Consider the following 6598-nt stretch of genomic DNA (forward strand, 5'->3'; position numbering starts at 1 on the left):
CAGAGAAAAGTATAGCTTCCTGAAGGAATGTTTTGCTGTGACTTAGATGAGTAACCTCATATGTGTGAGTGGTTGTTCTAGCATAAAATGATTATGGGGAGATATAAAAGGAAGGAAGCCAAATATGGAAAAGAGAAGCAGCTTGTCTGCTGCCTCCCATTTCTCTTCAAAGTCTTCTAATACTTGGCAGCTTTGTTGCGTCTAGGAAAACTGTTATACACATCATCAACCAAGTGACAGGTCTTTATTTTTAATTCATCACAGAAGCCCTGCTACCCAAATGATGCCTGACAGGAAAATTTCTTGTTGATTGGGGCCTTTTCTCCAGCCATGGGAAACCTCAGACTTCCTTAATTTTCCCCCAGGCTCTTAGAGCAAGTCCAGTTCGTTTTAATTCCATAAACTCCTGTGGCTCCTGGTCCCATAAGGAAAGCTATTTTTCAGAAAGTGGACTGGTGTATATAACAGTAAGAGCCTGGATTCTGGAGTCAGACTGCCTGGGTTCAAATCACAGCTTCCCCACTCACTTGGTCTGTATCATCCAAGACAAGTCACTTTGTGCCCCAGTTTCCTCACCAGCAAATGTGGTTGATAATACGATAATAGTATCGCTTCATAGAGTTGTAACAAGTATTAGATGAATGCATAGAGGGGGTGGGGGAGAGAAAGACATGTAGTAAGCCCTATGTAATTTTCTTTATTGAAGTATTGTTAATTTACAATATTGTATTAATTTCTGCTGTTTAGCAACATGATTCATTTACTCATATATACACTCTTTTATATATTCTTTTCCATCATGGTTTACCTCAGGGTATTGAATATAGTTCCTCATGCTACACAGTAGGACTTTGTTGTTTATCCATTGCATATGTGTTAGTTTGCATCTGTTAATCCCAAATTCCCAATCCATCCCTCCCTCATCTCTCCTTCCCCTTGGCAACCATGAGTCTGTTCTTTATGTCTATGAATGTTTGTTTCATAAACAAGTTCATTTGTATAATATTTGTATAATATAATATTCCACATATAAGTGAATGTTACTTGTCTTTCTTTTTTCTAACTTCATTTAGTATGATAATCTCTAGGTCCATCAATGTTGCTACAAATGGCATTACTTTATTCTTATGGCTGAATAGCATTCCCTCATATATTTGTACCATGTCTTCTTTATCCATTCATCTGTTGATGGACATTTGGGTTTTTTCCATGTCTTGGCTATTGTGAATAGTGCTGCTATGACCATTGGGATGTATGTATATTTTCAAATTAGAGTTTTGTCTGGGCATATGCCCAGGGGTGGGATTGCTGGATCATATGGTAATTCTCTTGTTAGTTTTCTGAGGCACCTCCATACTGTTTTCCATAGTGGCTGCACCAAGTTACATTTGCACCAGCAGTATAGGAGGGTTCCCTTTTCTCCACACTCTTTTCAGCATTTATTGTTTGTAGACTCTTACTGATGGTCATTCTGACCAGTGTGAGGTTGTAACTCATTGTAGTTTTGATGTTCATTTCTCTAATAATTAGCAATGATGATCATCTTTTCATGTCCTATTGGCAATCTTTGGAGAAATGTCTATTTAGGCCCATTTTTCAGTTGGATTGTTTTTTTGTTGTCCTATGTACTTTTTTAATATTATTATTATATAGACAAAACCACATTTCTCCCTATGAAACTTTCTTAAATCTCTGTCATTGTACATGGATTATTTTCCTGCTTGGCCTCCCTATTTTTTTTTTTTTCTCATTAACTACATCTCATGAAAATTATTTGTGGATCAGATATTGTCAACTGGCTTAAGCCAGTTTGGTGGTGCACGATCATCAGTGTCTTGGTGGGGCCTCTGCCAATTTGTGTCCTTAAAGCCTGGCCTTCTCGCCACTCACAGGGCCACTGGGTGTTGAGGTCCACAAAAATCAGTCTCCAACCAAATTCCACGTGTACACACTGATTAGCAAACAAGCACAAGAGTCAGGCAGGTCATCCTGTGTGTTCCATGAGCTCATGGCTCCTGACCAGAAACCTTCATGAAAACTTGACCTGGACCCCATGATATCCTAGAGCAAGATCCAGCCACACTTCTCATTGGATTAGGTGACAGACTCCTGCACTAAGTGGCACACACAGGCCTAAAAAAATACCCAGGCCTAGAGCACCATTCTGGGCTCACCCCAAATTTATGCCCATTCATTTAAGGGTAAGTTACCCATGAATTCACATGCCTCAGTACACATACAATACATCAATTCACATACATCTCACCAGTAAATTACTGAGTTACTTCTAGCATCCATTATGTTATAGAATAAATTCTCTAGTGTAGATTCAGAAACAAATAGTTGAAGGGGTTGCCGTTGCCACCGATTCCAAGTCCAACGTCGTGATTAGGGCTCCTCAGTGCTGGAAGACCACCCCCTAGAATGTGTATTTCCCATGAAAGCACTTCAGCTTGTTTATTAACAACTCCTAGGGTGAATATTAAGACTCTCTTTTAAAGCATACACATATATCTTGCTAAGCTGAACTATTTCACTTATGGCAATAATCACCTAGTGCCAGTGAAACTCTCAGACAGTAACCTGATTTTTTTTTTTCAGGTGACAGCCTACCTAGTGACCTTGATTTTTGAAAACATTCATAGATTCCTCATTAAAAATGGATAATTAAAGTAACATCAGCTGATAAAATGCTCTCTTTGCAAGGAAACTTCACAGCTCTTGATTTTATAATTGCTGAAAAATTTGTTTTTAGCTGTGTGGGTGGGTTGAAAGTGATTCTACATGCGACACAGGCACTAACTAGATCTCTTGAATTCCAAGATTATTAGTGGGAAACAGTTTTCAAAGAAATAGATTTTTGACGAAGCAAGTAGAATTTTGAAACAACTATCAATGCATTGGCATGGAAGATTATTTGAACTTTTGCTATGTGTAGAAAACAATTTTGGTTTCAAGTATAAAAGCCATCGGCCAAAATGGTAGGATAGGGTTCACTGATATGTTTATTTAGGGCACAGCTCACCACCTTGCTTTTGAAATTGAACAAAAAGTAGGTCACAGTAGACAAAATAATAAAAGAAAATATAGATATTTATTTTTAGTGCCCTTGATGGTACATACATTTGGCTTTACTTAATTGCACACAGGGCAGTAGGAGGGCACAGACTTTCTGCAGGATAGAGAAGAGAAGGCAGAAGGAAGGAAAGATTAAGAAGGCCAATGGCTAAATTCAAACTTTGTCAGGTTTGAAGAGAATAGTGTATCACTAAAAACCTGAACCAAAGTATTTTGTTTTTTTGTTGTTGTGTTGTTAGGGGAAATGAAGAACCTTATGATTTTTTTTTTAGTTGAATTTTTTATAATTAAAGTATAGTTGATTTACAGTGTCATGCCTACTTCTGCTGTACAGCAAAGTGATCCAGTCATATATATATATATATATATATATATATATATATACACACACACACATATATACACACACATATACATTCCTTTCTTATATTGTCTTCCATCTTGGTCTATTCTAAGAGATTGGATATAGTTCCTTGTGCTATACAGCAGGACCCCATTGCCCATTCATTCTAAATGTAGTAGTTTGCAGCTACTAACCCCAAACTCACAATCTATCCCATTCCCTCCCCTCTCCCCTTTGGCAGCAACAAGTCTGTTCTCTATGTCTATGAGTCTGTTTCTGTTTTGTAGATAGGTTCATTTGTGCCATATTTTAGATTCCACATATAAGGGATATCATATGGTATTCGTCTTCCTCTTTCTGATTTACTTCACTTAGTATGAAATCTCTAGTTACATCCATATTGCTACAAATGGAATTATTTTGTTCTTTTTTATGGCTGAGTAGTATTCCATTGTATATATGTACCACATCGTCTTATTCCATTCACCTGTCAACAGACATTTAGTTTATTTCCATGTATTGGTTATTGTGAATAGTGCGGCTATGAACATGCAGGTACATGTATTTTTTTTGAAGGACCCTTTAATTTTTAAGGCATAGCAATTCATTGGGGTGTAAACTTGAAGCTGTATAACTGTTCCCAGGCTTCTCTGGTAGAATCCCCACTTTACTCTGGGCAGTGAACTTCCTTATCTTAATGATGGCCCCATCTAATTCCATAGCCTCCCAGTTTCATCTCTAATGCTCAGCCCTATTCATTTTTAAACTTCAATCTCAAAAACAAGGCAGTATATAACTTCAGTGTCAATCTAGTGGGAGTGGGGGAGGGAGAGTGTCTGCCCTCACAGCCCCATCTTTCCCTCTTTCCTGGACAGGACCATCCTAGGTCTGAAGGACTGAACAAGACTCTCCTTACTTGGCTCCATTGGACGGCGGCAGTAGGTGCCACCCCCAAATTTGCTGCTGCTCCTTTAATGGCAACAGATTTTCTTCCCCCTCTGTAGCTGTCCATGTGGGCTCTTCCTGAGTCACATGTGCCAGCATACAGTCTCCTGACACAAGGTCTGGCTCAGGCTCAGGCTCCTCTCTCCCTCATCCCAAGGGGTCTTCTTGTCCAACATTCTCTTGGATGTGGAGCTGGCAAGATGGCTCGAGCTCAGCTACTTTGTCTACTCCACTTACAGGAAACCCTATACTTGTAGCACAAGCAGTGGAAATTTAGTCTGGAGCCTCATTAAGAGTGAATTAGAAAAAAAAAAAAAAAGAGTGAATTAGAGCACTTTGTAGGAGACAAAGGGAATAATAGAAAACAATCCATCATTAACTCAAAAGGAATGCACCATTCCTGGAAGTAATGCAATTCCAAGCTGAGGCGTGGAGCAGCAGATAGAGTTAGCTTCCAACCCATTTCCTAATTCCAAACATTAATTTCATCCCCAGAACACAGATAAAGAATACATCAGGTGCTTTAATTGGTAAGATAGACACTATGTTTGGTTTTAGCTAATAGGCAGGGAAGGGATAATGGTTCTACTTAAGCCACACCCCATTTCCTTTCACACTTGAAGTGGAATCTAATACCTTCTGAGTTTGCTACCCCTCCCCAACATTCCACATCTTACCTTGAGATTTCTCTGGCCTCATGTGATGCTCCTGAAGAAATATCTTTCTCACTGAAAATTAGTTTAGATGTCTTCTTCCTAGGACCTGATCCAAACTCATCCCTTATGTATTTTCTCAGCAACATAATTGATCAGTTTCATCTTCTCAGCTCCCATATTTTCTGTACCCCTGAGGGAGTCAAGGGACAACTCTGGGACTCAAGTCCAATAGACTATTTTTAAACTTTTTATTATGGAAATTTCTAAACATTAACACAAGTAGAAAGAGTATTATGAAAAAGAGGCCTGTACATACCACCCAGCTCAACATTGATCAAGTCAGGACAAATCAATATCCCCACCTTTCCTCTCTTCCCCTGGACAATGTGTCTAAAACAAAAAAACTCTTTTTGTTGTTTTAAACGTAACAAGAGTACCATTAACACACCTAAGAAATAAATAGCAATAAGCTTATCATTACCTATCTAAGTTCACATTCAAATTTCTACAATGGTCTCATAAACTAGAATCCTAACAAGGTTCATCTTTCATATTTGATTGAAACATTTCTTGCATGAATCAGACACTAGGTTATGCTGTGGTAGCAAACAACTTCAAAATCACAGTGACTTATGAAACTTGGATTTATTTCCTGCTCACGTGAATTTCCATTGTGAGTCAGCCCTGCACCCTCTTCACTCTTGGCCCACGGGCTGAAGAAACAGTCCCTATTTGGGATACACCCACTTCCCAGCAGATGGAAATGAGGAATGGTTGAAATACAATGACTTTTAAAACTTCTGCTCAGAAGTAGCAACCTCCACATCTGCTCACATTTTATTGGTCAAAGAAAATCACATGGCCAAAGCTGATGTCTGAGGGGAAAAGGGAAGTATAATTCTCCCACAGGAGAGGGCAGCAAATACTGGCAGTAATACAGTCTATCATACCTTGTAAGTTCCCTCTTATAAGGTTCCCCTTCTTTTCCTCCCTCCTTTCAATTTACTAGCTAAAGAAATTGGGTCATTCGTGCTGAAGAATTTCCTATATTCTCAATTTTGCTAATTGCATCCCTCTGGCACACTTATTTAACATGTTCCTTTATCACCTCTACTTCTTCTAAACCTATAGTTAAATATAGAGGCATTATCAGATTCAGGTTCAAATTTTTTGCAAGGATACTTTCTAGGTGGTAATATGTGCTATGTTCATTTTCTCTCATTGTGTAACAAATCATCCCTAGAACAACAAGATTCATGCATTATCTCATAGTTTGTATGGATCAGAGATTCAGACAGAGCACAAGGGACTGCTTGTCTCTATGATTTCTGGGGTCTAGCTGGAAAATGCAAAGGCTGGAAGATTAAAATCATCTGAAGGCTTGACAGAGGCTGAAGTATGTTCAAGGTGATGCACTTGGTTAGCAAGTTGGCATTGGTCAATTGGTCTTTTCTATGTGGGCCTGTCCACAGGGCTGCTTGATCATACTCACAACATGGTGGCTGACTTCCTCCAGAGTGAGCGATCCAAAAGGTCAACACTGAAGCAGCAACATCTTCTAAGGTCTCCTTTGTAA

General features: G+C 38.9%; 1 non-coding gene across 1 annotated transcript; it reads right to left on the reverse strand.

The window, feature by feature from the left end:
* Window positions 1–4750: 4750 nt before the first annotated feature.
* LOC125123832 (U2 spliceosomal RNA) lies at window positions 4751–4944 on the reverse strand. The gene has a single exon (XR_007134204.1). It is a non-coding gene; the product is annotated as a U2 spliceosomal RNA (small nuclear RNA).
* Window positions 4945–6598: the final 1654 nt, after the last annotated feature.

This window comes from Phacochoerus africanus, chromosome 3 (genome assembly GCF_016906955.1).
Source record: "Phacochoerus africanus isolate WHEZ1 chromosome 3, ROS_Pafr_v1, whole genome shotgun sequence".
Lineage (NCBI taxonomy): Eukaryota > Metazoa > Chordata > Mammalia > Artiodactyla > Suidae > Phacochoerus > Phacochoerus africanus.